The following is a 16,935-nucleotide window of genomic DNA, read 5'->3' as shown; positions in this document are numbered from 1 at the left end:
ACTGGTCCTCTTTCTGTCCCTTCAGGTCCCTTCAGTGACCCTCTTTTCTTCCCTTCACCATCTTTTCTTAGCCTTCACCCTAACCTCACAAGAAATATGTCTGCAGATTTCTCACTTTCAGTAAACTTTAATACCTGAAACCATTCTCCCTACCCCATACCATTCATTTGTGAATAAAACTAGGAGGGAGAAATAAACTGACTCCAGACCCCAGTTCTGCTCCTCCCAAAGCAGAAACATAACACAATTCTAAGAGCTGGCCCTCATGCCTTTAGGGCTGCCTACAGTTCTTTGGGTCCTCTCTGGAGATCTCTGTCCTTTGTAGTCCCAGTCTGTGGAAGGGCATTCACATGTCCTATCCTGGGATTTCAGCCAGAGGAGCCAGGTGGCCTGGCTGAGCTCTTTAACACAGACAACAAGAGGCTGGGAGTCCAAACAGGCTGAAGTCTTCATTCTCAATTAGGTGCTGGGGAGAGGTGAACTCCTGATGGGAAGATAACCAGACATGTGTGAACTTCCAACTGCCCCTTGCCGATCATAGGCTTACTTACTTCCAGGACTAGGTTTTGTGTTTGTTTTGGTTTTTTTTTTTTTTAAAGATTTATTTATTTATTTATTTATTTATTTATTTATTTATTTATTTATTTATACAAGCACTGGGTATAGTCAGAAGCACGGGAGGGTGAGAGAATTCACCAGAGCCAGAGTGGAGAGCAGAGCAGGCAGACTGACGAAGTACACTGCTGAGGGGAGCAGCGGGCGCTGCAAGAGAGGTCTGCGCACCATGTGGGACCCTCGCCGGAGGCCGGGGATCGAACCGGCGCTGCAGAGGCTGCGGGCAGCTTCGCAACCCAACGCTCAACTGCTGCGCCACCGGGGAGGCCCGGTTTTGATATTTTTGTATCTTTTTCTAGCATCAGAGGTGACTCCACAGTGAGATAGGAAAGGACAAGTTCTCCCAACAAAACTGAATGACAGGAGACTTACTTCCAATTCCATTGACTTTCCTCCAATATTTTCTAGCTGTAGCAATGGAGGCATGAACTCCTGAGAATGCTAGGACAGATGCAGGAGGGTCCTGGGACCCTTTAATAATCTGTGCTTAGACAGCAAGAGAGACAATAACCAAAACAAAGAGAAACCTCACCGACTGGGAGAACATTTTTGCACACAACACTAATGATAAAGGACTGATCACAAAATCTACAAAGAGCTGATGAGACTCAACAAAAACAAAATAAATAACCCAGTCAAAAAATGGGCAGAAGAGTTAAAAAGAAACTTCTCCAAAGAGGAAATGCAAATGGCCAATAGGCATATCTAACAATGTTCAACATCACTTGTAATTAGGGAAATGCAAATCAAAACTACAATGAGATACCATCTCACACCAGTGAGAATGGCACATATTAACAAAACTAGCAACAACAAATGTTGGCGAGGTTGTGGAGAAAAAGGAACTCTCCTACACTGCTGGTGGGAGTGCAAACTGGTCCAACCACTAAGGAGAGCTGTGTGGAGATTCCTCAACCTGCTAAAGATGGAGCTTCCATATGATCCAGCAATTCCACTCCTAGGTATTTACCCAAAGGACACAGAAACATTAATTCCAAAGGGCACCTACACCCCTGTGTTTATAGCAGCACTATTTACAATAGCTAAGCTTTGGAAACAACCCAAATGCCCAAAAATAGATGACTGGATCAAGAAGATGTGGTACATATACACCATGGAATATTACCCAGCATTCAAAAAAGATAAACACATGCAGTTTGCAGCAACATGGATGGAGCTGGAAGGGATCATGCTCAGTGAAATAAGTCAGAAAGAAAAAGAAAAATACCAGATGGTCTCACTCATAGCAGGAATTTAGAAAACTTAAATAGGGACCAGGAAAAAGACTAATTAATACAAAGTAAAAATCAAAATCAACAAGCAACTCTGGTTTATAAACCAGAGACACACTAAGGAGGGAGTGGGGGGGGAGGGGCAGGGAGAGGAAGGACTAGAGTCAAAATTAGGGGGGGGGGTGCAATTGTATGGGGAATATAACCATAATGAAAATGCATATATTGTGCAAAGATGAAAAATGATGTAAGAATTATATAAAATAAAATATTAAAAAAATAATAATCTGTGCTTAGCCCTGATTTTTCAGACCATCGTCCACTTTCCTTCCAATTAGATAACTGAAACCTTTTTATTTTTCCCTAAGATTTATTTATTTATGCACGCAAGAACTGAGGTACAGGCCAAAAGTGTGGGGAGTGAGAGGATTCACCAGAGACAGAGTGGGGAACGCAACAGTCAGACCAACTGAAACGCACAGCTGAGGGGAGCAGCAGGTGAGCCAGGAGAGGTCTGCTGCGCCTTGTGGGCAGCTCCCCAGCCTGCCAGGGATTGAACTTGGGCTGCAGTGGCTGTGGACAGCTTCATGGGTCTTAACCCCTTGCACCACCAGGGAGGCCCAGAAAACTGAAACTTGACATGAAATAGATTTTTACTCTGGTATAGTTACAAAGAAGCTGCAACTGTTTATACTCATGCTATTTTAAGGCACCCTTCTCCCATAACTTCTTTGGGTTGAGCTTATTGGCCTATCATAATAGTGCTTCTTTGTGGAAAAGTGCAAATTGCCACCTGAGTAGTTAAGTCTGATCTTCACTGTCTCCCACCTCATTGCCTCTGAAGGCTACCCTAGCATTTTTTTCTGTTTCTCAGTCTAGCAAGACTGTTGGTTCATTTTGATTCAGCCTCCAGATACGGTTCTTACTAAGCCTGTGCCTCCCAGCCGTTGATTACACCCCACCAACCATCCCACCAGTCTCTGCACTGGTCCAGTTGTTCCAGTGTTGCCATTTTGCTTCTGCCTCCCTTTCATGCACGGTTGCCTATTTTATTTGTTTGCCCAATGCTTTCTTCTCAAATTCACTTCAAAACCCTTGTTGGGGAATTCTGTTGTTACCTAGTGGAGAAGTGTTGCTTGTCGTGGTGTAAAGATAATCTGGAAAGAAAATCTGTGTAGTACATCAGTGATGAGCACAGAAGTTAAATTTAAGTTCTACACAGAACCTACATTTGGGTTATCGGGAAACTACTTCAATGTGTCTTTGGGTTAATTCCACTTATGGAGAAAAGATAGATACTTTCAAATACTTCAACTTTCATGGATCTCAGAATATGCTCTAAAATTTTTAAATATTAGAAGCTTTTACAGAGTATATTCAATAGAGTGAATCTCTGCAGGTAAAAACTATCCATAAAATAGTTAACTGGATAAATCCAGAAAAAAACATTTTAGTTTGGATATACACTGTCATACATTTATGTGCTGATGGTGTTTTGACACAACCAAAATTTCATTGTATATAAGATTTTTTAATTTTTGCTTTTTACTTTATTAAGCATTTAAACATTTAGGAATTTGAATTTACTATGGCCCTATTCCTGACGTATTCTTACTATCTATCTATATAAAGATCTGGCAATAGTAGATATTAGTAGTTTTCTTATAACCAACTACTACTATTTGATTTCTAACAGATCACATTATCTAGTCAGAGAAGAGGGGGAAAAAAATAACAGTAAGTATCCAAGATCCAGTGCCTTGTAAAAAAAGTCACTTTGACAACCTCCAAAATGTTTTGAGGTTTGGTGTTCTTTTGTTTTATTTTACTTTGCTTTGCTTCCTTGTTTTGTTTTGTTTTATTTTGTTGGAAAGTATTCCCTTAGAAGAGAACTTCCACTGGACTTCTTTAATTCCAAATGCAAGAGCCCTTTTCCCCTTTTTTCTTTCTAATTTCCCAATGCAGAGAAAGAGGGAGGCCCTGGATAATTATTTTAAAAGGAACTTGCAGGGCCTCTAACCCTCTTCATCTCTGGCTATACTCCAGTTCTTGAATGCATAAATAAATAAAAATAAATCTTTATTAAAAAATTTTTTTAAAGATTTATTTATTTTTGCTTCCAAGAGCTGGGAATAGTCCAGAAATGTGGGTAGGTGAAAGGATTCACCACAGACAGAGTGGGGAGCAGAACAGGTGGATCTACCCAAATACGCTGCTGAGGGGAGCAGCAGGCGAGACAGGAAAGGTCCACCTCCCCATGTGGGCTGCTCCCTGACCGGCCGGGGATCAAACTCGTGCTACAGAGGCTGCAGATTGCTCCATAGTGCGGTGCTGAACCCCCTGCGCCACCAGGGAGGCCCTTTATAAAAAATTATTTTAATGAAAGATGTAATATATATGTGCATTTAAATAAATATATCTAATTTTTAAAATCCCCGAGGAAATGTACTTGTTATTGAAATTAAGCTTCTGCTTTTGTCACATTTCTCAGGTTAAAGATAATAGAATGGGGCCTCCCTCATTGTGCAAGGGGTTAAGACACAGCCTATGAAGCTACCTGCAGCGCAGCCACTGCAGCATGAGTTCAATCCCCTGCCAGGGAGCTTCCCATGTGGTGCAGCAGACCTGTCCTGACAGGCCTGTTGCTGCTCCACTCAGCAGTGTACTTCGGTCGATCTGCCTGTTCTCTTCCCCACTCTGTTTCTGGTGAATCCTCTCACCTCCCACACCTTACTGAAGAAAATGTGTTGATTTAATAAACCATTTTTCAGCCTCTTGATGGCATAATAGGCCTAGAAATTTTGGTAGTGCTGCTTGCTGATTCCTAGGAACAATCGGTTAACCTGATTTGGAGGGCACTAATTGGGGACAAACCAGAAGCAAACATGTGAAAGTTCGAGGATTGAACTCATGCTGCAGTGGCTACTGATGGCTTCATGGGTTGCATCTTAACCCCTTCTGTCTTAACCACTTAACCCCTAACTGGGCCTGAACCCCAGTTCTTTTATGCATAAATAAATAAATCTCTTTCAAAAAGAGATAATAGAATGAGGGACCTCCCTGGTGGCACAAGGGGTTAAGACGCAACCTACAAAGCTATCCCAAGTCTCTGCAGCACAAGTACGATCCCCAGCCAGGGAGCAAACCCCCATAGCGAGGCAGACCTCTCCTGTCTCACCTGCTGCTCCCATCAGCAGTGTATTTCAGTACATCTGCCTGTTCTGCTCCCCAGTCTATCTCTGGTGAATCCTCTCACCCCCATATCTCTGGCCTGTACCCCAGTTTGTGTATGTATAAATAAATAAATCTTTAAAAAATAAAAAAGGGCTTTTCAGTCAGGCGATGAGTGGCTCTTCAGATCATGTCTGGTGGCTCCACTGATTATAACAGAGAACATAGCAGCCCAGAGAGAATGGACCCCGATGGTGTCATCGAGAGCAACTGGAATGAGATTGTTGATAACTTTGAAGATATGAATTTAAAGGAATCTCTTCTTCGGGGCATCTGTGCTTATGGTTTTGAGAAATTTTCAGCTATTCAGCAGAGAGCTATTATTCCTTGTATTAAAGGGTATGATGTGATGGCTCAAGCTCAATCAGGTACTGGCAAGACAGCCACATTTGCTATTTCCATCCTGCAACAGTTGGAGATTGAGTTAAAGGAGACACAAGCACTAGTATTGGCCGCTACCAGAGAACTAGCTCAACAGATCCAAAAGGTAATTCTGGCACTTGGAGATTATATGGGAGTAACCTGTCATGCTTGCATTGGTGGAACCAATGTTCGAAATGAAATGCAAAAGCTCCAGGCTGAAATGCAAAAGCTCCAACCACACATTGTTGTTGGTGCACCTGGGAGAGTGTTTGACATGTTAAACAGAAGATATCTTTCTCCAAAATGGATCAAAATGTTTGCTTTGGATGAAGCAGATGAAAATGTTGAGCTGAGGATTTAAGGATCAAATTTATGAGATTTTCCAAAAATTAAATATGAGTATTCCGGTTGTGTTGCTTTCTGCCACAATGCCAACTGATATGTTAGAAGTGACAAAAAAATTCATGAGAGATCCACTTCCAATTCTGGTGAAAAAGGAAGAATTGACCCTTGAAGGGATCAAACAATTTTATATTAATGTTGAAAGAGAGGAATGGAAATTGGATGCACTTTGTGACTTGTACAAGACACTGACAATTACACAGACTGTTATTTTTCTCAACACAAGGCCAAAGTGAACTGGCTCACTGAGAAAATGCATGCCAGGGACTTCACAGTTTGTGCTCTGCTTGGTGACATGGACCAGAAGGAGAGAGATCTTATCATGAGGGAATTCAGATCAAGCCGTGTTTTGATCACTACTGACTTGTTGGCTCATGGGATTGATGTGCAACAAGTGTCTCTGGTTATAAACTATGATCTACCTGCCAATTGTGAAAATTATATTCACAGAATTGGCAGAGGGGGTCGATTTGGGAGGAAAGGTGTGGCTATAAACTTTGTTACTGAAGAAGACAAGAGAATTCTTCATGACATTGAGACTTTCTGCAATACTACAGTGGGGGAAATGCCAATGAATGTGGCTGACCTTATTTAATTCCTGGGATGATAGTTTGAACACAGTGCTCGCTATTGCTGAATAGGCTATCATAATGTGCATTGTGCTTCTTTCTTTGGGAATATTTGAATCTTCTCAATGCTCATAATGTAACAGAAATACAGATTTTAATAGCAAAGCGACTCTAGTCGTGAGCTCTTGTGAGGAAAGTCATTGACTTTGTCCTCTTTAGAGTTAGACTGTTGGGGTTGAGTATAGAGATGGGGTGTGTAAAATCTTTTTTTCTTAGAAATTTATTTCCTAGTTCTGTAGAAATGGTTGTATTAGATGTTCTCTATCATTTAATAATATACTTTTGGACTAAAAGATATAAGTGCTGTACAAATTCAGCCAATTATGTTAAACTATCATATCTGCCTTTAGCGTGTTTATCATTAGCCTGAATAGAAGGCCTTTAAAATTGATTTTTTTTTTTTTTAGAAAGCATTTGAATGCATTTTGTTTGGTATTGTATTTATTCAATAAAGTATTTAATTAGTGCTAAGTGTGAACTGGACCCTTTTGCTAAGCCCCAGCGATCATATCCTAGGTAGGGTTAAACCCCCAGTAAAATTGCCATATTGCGCATGTCTTTTTTTTTTTTTTAATTTAAGATTTATTTATTTTTATACAAGAACCAGGCTATAGGCCAGATGCATGGAAAGGTGACAGGATTCACCAGAGAAAGAGCAGGAAACAGAACAGGCAGAGTGAAGAAATACAATACTGAGGAGAGCAGCCGGCGAGACAGGAGAGGTCTCCCGCGCCATGTGGAATTCTCACCAGCCGGCAGGGATTGAACACACGCTGCAGAGGCTGTGGACAGCTTCACAGTGCAGCACTCAACTGCCTGCGCCACCAGAGAGGCCCTTTATTGCACATGTCTTAATGAAGCTTGAATGTTAAATAAATCATATATTCACTTTAAAATAAATAAATAAGGGAAATAGAGGGCCTCCCTGGTGGCGCAAGGAATTAAGGCGCAATGGATGAAACTCTCTGCAGCCACTACATAACGAGTTTGATCTCCAGCCAGGGAGCTACCCACATGGCACAGCAGACCTCTCCTGTCTTGCCCACAGCTCCCCTCAGGGTGTATTTCAGTCAATCTGCCTGTTCTGTTCCCCATTCTGTCTCTGGTGAATCCTCTCATCCCTCACACCTCTGGCCTGTACCCCAGTTCTTGTATGCATAAATAAATAAATATTTTTAAAAAGAGAATAGAATGGTTCAATAAATAATTAAATAATTTCTGGGATTTATAGAAATTCTTTTGGGTTGGGGGCTTTTGACCATAGTTCTGAAATATACATTTTAAAAGACCTCGAAATTATCTAATTTAGTCAAAGTGTAACAGGGTGGTCCCCAGGAAAGGGGGAAGTTCCAGGTTCCCTGCCCCACCCAAGGGAGGGTGGAGCTGAGCAGAAAGAGGAGAAGCTGCAGAAGAGAAGAGAAGAGACTGAGGAAGGAAGCAGGATGGAGCCTAGAGACACGTGAAGAAACTGCGCTTGTCTTTTGGTCGTGGACTGGGTGACACAGATGTGGGTGAGACCCGTGGGGAGGTGACAATGGCAGCTTTTATCTTGATGTTGATTTTGCTCTTTTCCTTCCGGGCTTGTCTGGTTGTTTCTGACCCTTTTCTGTGGGTCCCCACTGGAAGATGCTTTAGATTCATGGCAGGCTTTGGGGCCTTGCTCTGCGCCATTCCCATATGGATGGACTTTTACCCACGAGGGGACGGGTAACTTTGGGTGCTTCATTTAGAAACTAGACTCTTTGCCTTACCTGTATTGTTTCCTAGTTGTATTAAAGTTCCTTCCCATTAAAGTCTCATATGTTTTGTGTTGATGCGGCGGATGGCAGAACCCATTTAGAATAGGCAGGTTTGTGGGGTTTGGGCTGCCCCTCTCCCTGTCCTATAACAAAAGGAGAAAAAATTCCTTCTTTTTAAAGAGACCCTATTACATTACAAGTTGCAGCTCTCCCAGGAGATATTATTCTCTTTCTTTTCTTTCTCTTAATGTTTTGAAATTTATACTCAAATGGAAAGGAATAAGAACCAAAGAGTTATTCTTTCTAGGGATCTTCATCATTCATTAATTTACTTTCTTCAGGGTATTCTTATACACTTTTTGCTTGTCTTTTAAGTATCTAAGTATTTAAGGGTCCATTTCCTCTATCTTAAAATGTATAATAATTGTTCCTACCTCGTTGGGTTATTGTGAAAATTAAGAACATAAATATCACGGGTGTTTTCAAAAGTTTCTGACATATGCTAATGGCCATAAGTGTTAGCCATTATCATATTTGCTATTTTTATTATTACTGTCACCTTCTAGGCTCATTGCTGTTTGATTCTGACATTCTCAATATGTAGAAATCAGTTTGAATTGGCTTAAATGTAGTTCTACCTGAAGGCAGAGTGAGGTAGTGAACTTTTTCTACTTTTCGGTATTTCTTCTTTTCTATTTGTGATTCTAATTTGGTCTCTTCAGAGAAGAATTTCTTCTGCTCCAGAAATACACTTTAAAACTTCTCCCAGGAGGAAAGAATTGCAAAATAAAGAGTACCCAAAAATAAGATATTTTTATGAGCTCAATACAAACTTGCACATACCATATCCCAAACATTGTTTTTTGGGTTTTCAAGTATGAGGTTTTTTTTTAAAGATTTATTTATTTATGCATACAAGAACTGGGGTACAGGCCAGAGGTGCGAGGGGTAAGAGGATTCACCAGAGACAGAGTGGGGAACAGAACAGGCAGATTGACCGAAGTACACTGCTGAGGGGAGCAACGGGGCAAGTCAGGAGAGGTCTGCTGTGCCATGTGGGTTGCTCCCTGGCTGGCCGGGAATTGAATTTGTGCTACCATGGCTGCTGTGGCAGCTTCATCGGTTGCATCTTAACCCCTTGCACCGCCAGGAAGGCCCTCAAATACGAGTTCTTAAGGAAACCCCATCCCACCCCAACAGACACAGCAGTATAATCTAGTGCCTTCTTACTCAAAGTTTGGGTCATGGACTAGTTAGAAATTCATAATTTTATACCCTGCTCCAGACCTATTGAATCATAATCTGTGCTTCAATAGGTCCCTCCGGTTACATATATATATAAATATATATATATATATACACACACACACACACAGAGGTTATATACACACAGAGGTTTTATATATATATATATATATACAGGTTTTATATATATATATATATATATATATATATATATACACACACACAGGTTTTATATATATATAAATGAATAAAACACTGATCTAGTTGAGGTTCAGTTTACTCCCCTGTCCAGTGGAACAGGATAACTTCAAATATTTTATAAATATAACAGTGTTCCTCAACCTTGACACTAAAGACATAAGGGCTTTCTTGTGGGACTATCCTATGTATTGAAGAATGTTTAGCAGTGCCCTGGCCACTACCTACTAGATGCCTGTAGCACTCCAACACAACACACACACACACACCCCAGTCGACAAACAATGAAACAATGTCTCCACATTTTAGGTATTGTTATGCTTCTTTCATTATTACCTTCACCTTCTGATCTACCTGGGCCTATAAATTGCTGTTAAATTCCTTTATTCTTAACTATTGTTTCGTAAGATTACACTTGATTGCTACATGTTTCCTGGGGGGCAAAATTACCCCTCATTGAGAATCACCGAAATAGATCCACTAACTGTGCTAAGCTCTTCATTCTTCTCAATCAGAGCATGTAATAGACAATTTTCAAATTGTTATTGTGAGAATATTTTCAGTTTATTATATGAGAAAAAGGCTTGAAAACAAAATTTTCATGAAATGTACTTAAAATCTGATATTATTATTATTGTCTTTTTTTTTTTTAAGTTTTCTGCTACTGATGATAATGAATCTCTTCTTGTGACTAGAACACCAAGCAGGCAGTACCATGGAAGGCAAAGAGTCTAAGAGACCAACTAAGTGGTGAGAAATAAAGGACATAAAGTGAACCTCCTTTGGAATGACATCTAGTAGCTTCTCTCCTTTTGGTCAGTCACAGAATTTCATATCTGGTAGCATCTTCCCATCAACATCAACAGGATTTCATTTGATTATAAATGCCAAAAAATATTAATTCATGAATTCCGCAAAAATTGGTTAAACCTAATTAAGAAGTTGGCACTAAGTCCCTACCTTTAAGGGAATTATGGGTGATTGGATATTGAGATGTTAATTCTGCCACACTCCCCTTAATCCCAGTCTGTTTCTCCCCATCTCAGACAATGGTAACTCCACCTTTCCTATCTCTGAGATTGAAATCCATCCTTGAATCCTCTCTTTCTTACATATCCAAATCTAATTCTACAGAAAGCTCTTTTGACTCAACTTTCAAAATATTCTTAGAATCTGAACATTTCCATGACTTCTATTCTGGTTCAAGCCACAGTCAAGCTCTGAATTAATGCAGAATCTCCTGATAGGTCTCTCTAGTGCTACCCTTGATTCCCAGTCATTCTCAACACAGCATTTAGACTGATCCTGATAAGTCAAGTAAAGCCATCATGTCTGTTCAAATACTTGGATGGTTCTCACTCTCCCTGAGAAAATAAGCCGAAGCATTTACAGTGGCCTTGAGCAAGTCCCTACATTATCTGCCTTCCTACCCTGCCCATTCACTGCTATGACTTCATCTTCCTTTTACTCATTTGTCTCCTGCAGCAACTCTGATCTCTTGATGGTCCTTAGCACAAAGTGCTATAGGGTTAACTAGCTTCCTTGGTATAAGCACTCCTACCCTGATTTCAACATGATGTCACAACTCATGTAGCTGTGAAGAGATTGCACGGTAGCGTATTATTGTTTCCATCATGCAAAAGCTATTGATATTGATATAAATAACCCCAAAGTATACTGCAATGACATAATTAAGAATTGATTAGTTTTTGGCCTCCCTGGTGGCACAGGGGTTAAAGACAGAGCTAACAAGCTGTCACCAGCCACTGCAGCACAAATTCGATCCCCCCGCCTTGCTGGGGAGCAACCCACATAGTGCAGCAGACCTCTCCTGCCTCTCCTGCTGCTCTCCTCAGCAGTGTATGTCATTAGATCCTCCTGCTCTTCTCCCCATGCTCTCTGGGTGAGTCCTCTCACCCACCCCTGCCCCCGCACCTCTGGCTTACACCCCAGTTCTTGTATGCATAAATAAATAAATCTTTGAAAAAAGAATTGATTAGTTGTAAGTATTGATTGCATTTGGTTTTAATATCATTTATTTAATAATATATATAATTTAATTTTTTATAATGGCTGCTTTTGGCAACCAACTTGCAGATTTACTGAAGATTTAATAATTGGTCCTGAAGAATCAGATGAGCTTTTGTAAATAACACATAAAATAACAACTTTTTAAAATACTTCTTCAAACATACTCCTGTCTCAGAAAAGCTTTATGGAAAGTTCTTCTCTCAAATACTTGCAAGAACTTTCTCCTTCATCTCCTCCAGGTTTTTACCTGGATGTAACCTTCTAGGTGGCTCTTTTCCTAGCCAAAAGAGCATATTAAAATGCAAAGATTGCTCATTTGACTCTGATGTGATCTTAATAGCAAATATTTATGTCTTTGATGGGGAATATGCAAGTATTATTCATATGGTTACAGGGCAAACTCAAGGGAAAGAGAAATGACCTAGTTTGTGAGTCCTCACCTGCAAATGCTTGCTTAAGAATATAGACAGGAGCTCCCTGGTGGTGCGAGGGGTTAAGTGTCAGTACTATGAGGCTATCAGCAGCCACTGTAACACAAGTTCAATCCCTGGCCAGGGAGGTGACCCACATGGCACAGCAGACCTCTCCTGTCTCTCCCGTTGCTCCCCTCAACAGTGTATTTCAGTCAATCCACCTGTTCTATTCCCCACTCTGCCTCTGGTGAATCCTCTCACCACCCTAGCACCTCTGGCCTGTACTTCAGTTCTTGTATGCATAAATAAATAAATCTTAAAAAAAAAAAAAGAATACAAGACAATATCCAAAAGCAGATATGTGGAAACAAGAGGGGGGAAAAGATTTAAAAGAATTTATTTGCAGGTGGATTAAGAAAAGGGGGGAGCAAAGAGAAAGGAGGAGAAGAAAATGCATTGGCTGACATGTGACTGGAGGACATCTCTCCTACCCATAGATAACTTCAGCCAAGCAGTGATCAGGTTATAATGGGAAGACAGCCAAAAAAGAGGACTGCTCTACCCTTACTCAGTCACGTGAAAGCTGGATTATTCCCACTAGTTCCCAGCAACAACCCCTTTCAGGAAGTCAGAAGGTGGAGTCCAGAAAGCTCCACCTTTCAGCAGCAAGTTGGCTATGAGTCACCCACTACTTGGAGACTGTTCCTTACTGTTCCTCTAATATTATATTGGATATATAAATTGATAAAATCTTTTTAGGGTGCACATAGCAAAATAACAAATGGACATGGCCTTTGACACAGTGATTCTGCTTTTAGGATTGAAGAGAAACATTCACATTCATGCTCAAGGTAAAATATACCGGGATGCAGCATTATTTGTAAGAAGAAAAACTGGAAATAGCCTAATTGTTCTCAATAGGGGAATGGTTAAGTCATTGATGATACTAAGAAGATAGGGAAGACTATGGGGATGTTAACAAGGATGAAGTGGATATATACAATACATTCTTTTTTTTTTTTTTTTTTTTTTTTTTAATAGAGGCATGTTTTATTTATTTATTTGTTTGTTTCTTTGTTTGTTTATACATGCACTGGGTACAGTCAGAAGCATGGGAGGGTGAGAGAATTCACCAGAGCCAGAGGGGAGAGCAGAGCAGGCAGAAAGACCGAAGTACACTGCTGAGGGGAGCAGCGGGCGGCAGGAGAGGTCTGCGTGCCATGTGGGACCCTCCTCCAGTGGCCGGGAAGCAGCCGGGGATCGAACCGGCGCCGCAGAGGCTCCGGGCAGCTTCGCAACCCAGCGCTCAACCGCTGCGCCACCGGGGAGGCCCTATATACAATACATTCTGACCTGTTAAGCAAAAAGCGAATCACCGAATAATATGTATAGTATAGTATGTACACATATATGTTGGAACAAAACACAAAGCAAACATATTCATAAATGCATGGAAAATACTTAAGGGCTTCCCTGGTGTGCAAGTGTTGAGACACAACCTATGAAGCTATCCGCAGCCACTGCAGCACAAGTTTGATTCCCGGCCAGCCAGGAAGCAACCCACGTAGTACAGCAGAACTCTCCTGACTCTCCCGACTCTCCCACTGCCCCCCTCAGCAGTATACTTTGGTCAATCTGCCTGTTCTGTTCCCCACTCTGTCTTTGGTGAATCCTTTCACCTCCCCACACACACCTCTGGCCTGTACCCCAGCTCATGTATGCATAAATAAATAAATCTTTAAAAAAAAAAAGAAAATACTTAAAAGCATACACACCATACCCTTAATCATGATTATGTCTGGGCAGGATGAATTAGGAGTGTCATATGAGATCTTTACTTTTTATTGTAGGTATTTCTTTCTCTATTGGTTGAATTGTTAACAATGATAACGTATTACTGTTTAATTAAAAATAATTCTTAAATGGAATTATCTGACAAATGATAAAAATGAATTTTATTTTCACTTATTTCTCATAAATGCTATTATTTTGTAAGGCAATGTGAACTAGTACAAGAAAACAAAGATTCTAATACTGATTCAATGACTATGAGGTGGTGTGTGCTTGAGTGTATATGTATGTGTGATGAAGGAGGGAGAACAAGCGTGAGATCTGCAAAATAAAAACTATCTTATGGGGTTGTTGTGAGAATTCAGTGAAATATTGCACAAAAAGTTCTCTAACAGCCTATTGGACATTAGTCAGGCATTCCATATCACTTGTATTTCTTTATCCATATCCCATTCCTAGGTTTGAAATCTGTTTGATTCCAACGAGTGAAGGTAATGAAGGAAGTATTAAACACCCATCAGACCCAAGTTCTGAATTTGATCCTGAAAATACAGTGATTAAATATAATTATCTGCCTGTCACTTTTTTAGCACTCGTTAATAACTTGTTTATATTGAAAACCTCATTTCAGCTAACTATAGGCAAAAATTATAACTAAATATTTACAACTGACTCACTGTAGTCAGACAGATAAGACTTTCTGGGGGTAGAATTGAAAGATGAAATGAGAACCAAAGGAGGGGACAGCAAATTGACTATTGAAACTTTACAACTCACTAAATGCTGTATGTGTTACATTGCTCCCTCACATTCATTTGGTCCTAGCAAGGAAATTGAGGCCAAAAGAGGTGAATCAACTTGACCAAGGTAAAACTGTGAACAAAGTCAGGTCTACTCCCAGTTTTTATTCCTATTTTGCCATCTAAAATCTGGTCCAAGAGGTGCAAAGGGGTGGGGTGGGGTAAGGCATACCTTTTTAAAGCATAGCTGCAGTTTTTCTGGTAATAGAATGTCCCTATTCCAAACAATCAGTGTGTATCATATTACATACAATGATTTGATTTTATTCAATTAGGCCATGAATAAAAATCCTAGGTCTGAATGTCATCTAATATCATTTTGGTAAATCTAGGTGTTGAGTTATTGGGTTTTTATAACTGGAGAGTAAGGAGCTGCTTTTATTTTTTATTTTTTTAAAGATTTACTTATGCATACAAGAACTGGGATGCAGGCAGGAGAGGGAGAGGGTGTGTGTGTGTGTGTTCACCAGACGCAGAGTTGAGAACAGAACAGGCGGATGGACTGAAATACACTGCTGAGGAGAGCAGCAGGCGAGTCAGGAGAGGTCTGCTACGCTATGTGGGTCACCTCCCTGGCCAAGGATTGAACTCGTGCTGCAGTGGCTGCGGATAGCTTCATAGTGCTGTGCCTAACCCCTTGTGCCACCAGGGAGGCCCAAGGAGCTATTTTTTTTTTTTTTAAAGATTTATTTATTTATTTATACAAGCACTGGGTACAGTCAGAAGCGCGGGAGGGTGAGAGAATTCACCAGAGCCAGAGCGGAGAGCAGAACAGGCAGACTGACAAAGTACACTGCCGAGGGGAGCAGTGGGTAGCAGGAGAGGTCTGCGCGCCATGTGGGACCCTCGCCCAGCAGCCAGGGATCGAACTGGTGCTGCAGAGGCTGCAGGCAGCGCTCAACCTCTGCGCCACGGGGGAGGCCCTAGGAGCTATTTTTAAATGGTGATCTGCTGTTAGGCATTGTCCACCTTGAGGACTGAAAGAGGACTTACTGAAGAAAATGTGTTGATTTAATAATTTAATAAACCATTTATCAGCCTCCTCTATTTTTTTTTTTTTTTTTTTTTTTTTTTTTTTTTTGTGGGACCCTCACCGGTGGCCGGGAATCGAACCGGCGCTGCAGAGGCTGCGGGCAGCCTCGCAACACAGCGCTCAACCGCTGCACCACCAAGGGAGGCCCTTATCAACCTCTTGATGATGGCTGCGAAAGGCCACGAACTTACATAGAAAATACTCTCTGGCGAAGTATGGGAAGGACAGCTATGCTGAAAAGGGAAACCGAGAGTAGGGACAGATCATGGGCACTAGGTGGGAGGCAGTTGGCTTGCAAGTCTAAGCAGCAAAAATACGCGATGTTAAACTAATCAGATTGTGATGTTTTAGTTTTTACGAAAGGTTGGTTGTAGAAGCAGACAAATTCAAGACTATGCAGGTATCTTTTCCAGGAGTGGGAGATCTCAAAGAACCTGGAGTGTACGCCCCAGGCCGCACCCAGTCTCTATTACTGTTACTCTCAGCCTCAGTTCCCCGCACCACAAACCCAGGTTTTTAAATGGTTCAAACAAGGGCCTAGAACTGGTTTCGGATGTCTTCTTTAAGCTCTTTTTTTCCACCCTTCACCGATTGAAAAACAAAACTGATTACGCCCTCCCTCGAGGCAGTGAAGCCCCCGAGCGCGAGGGCGGGTCCAGATCCCCGCGGGCTCAAGACCCGCAGGTTGGCGGGACCCGGAGGGGGCGGGCCTGCGCGGGGCTGGGGAAACACAGCGAACACCGCCGCGCCGCGCGCTCAAACTCGCGCCGCCACCAGCGCGGGGCTGCGCCCCACCCTCTCCGTCACCGAAGGCGACCAGCCAATGAACGGGCCGAAAAGGTCGGGCCTGCGGGCTAAGCACGGGGAGGGGACTTCGGGAGGGAGACGGGAAGTCGAGGGCGGACTGCGCTGATTGACAGCTCCTCCACCCAATCCTCCTTGCGGCTTCTCTTCGCTCTCTTCTCAGCTACTCTCTGCTCTTGGTCCCACCTCCTCCTCCTCCACCCCGCTCCTCACGCCTTGTCGACCCGCCCCACTTCCCCTCCCCCACTCTGCGGGCAAATCGCTGCTGGAAAGAGGCGGGGGCCGAAGCGGCGGGCTCGTGTGGATCCTTGAGGTGGGATTGACGGGCGGCTTGGCCAATAACAGGCAGGTTGATGGCGCGGCTGTGGCTGGAACCGACCAATGGGCTGGCGGGCTGGGGGCGGAGGCC

The 16,935-nt window shown here is 42.0% G+C and overlaps 1 pseudogene; it reads left to right on the top strand.

Moving 5' to 3' along the window:
* The first annotated feature begins 5,208 nt into the window (after positions 1-5,208).
* Positions 5,209-6,444, top strand: LOC119259830 (eukaryotic initiation factor 4A-II-like; annotated as a pseudogene).
* Positions 6,445-16,935: the final 10,491 nt, after the last annotated feature.

The sequence above is a fragment of the Talpa occidentalis genome, unplaced genomic scaffold, assembly GCF_014898055.3.
Source record: "Talpa occidentalis isolate TD23 unplaced genomic scaffold, MPIMG_talOcc4v2.1 talOcc4.5, whole genome shotgun sequence".
Taxonomy (NCBI): domain Eukaryota; kingdom Metazoa; phylum Chordata; class Mammalia; order Eulipotyphla; family Talpidae; genus Talpa; species Talpa occidentalis.
This window is presented reverse-complemented; position numbering and strand designations above follow the sequence as displayed.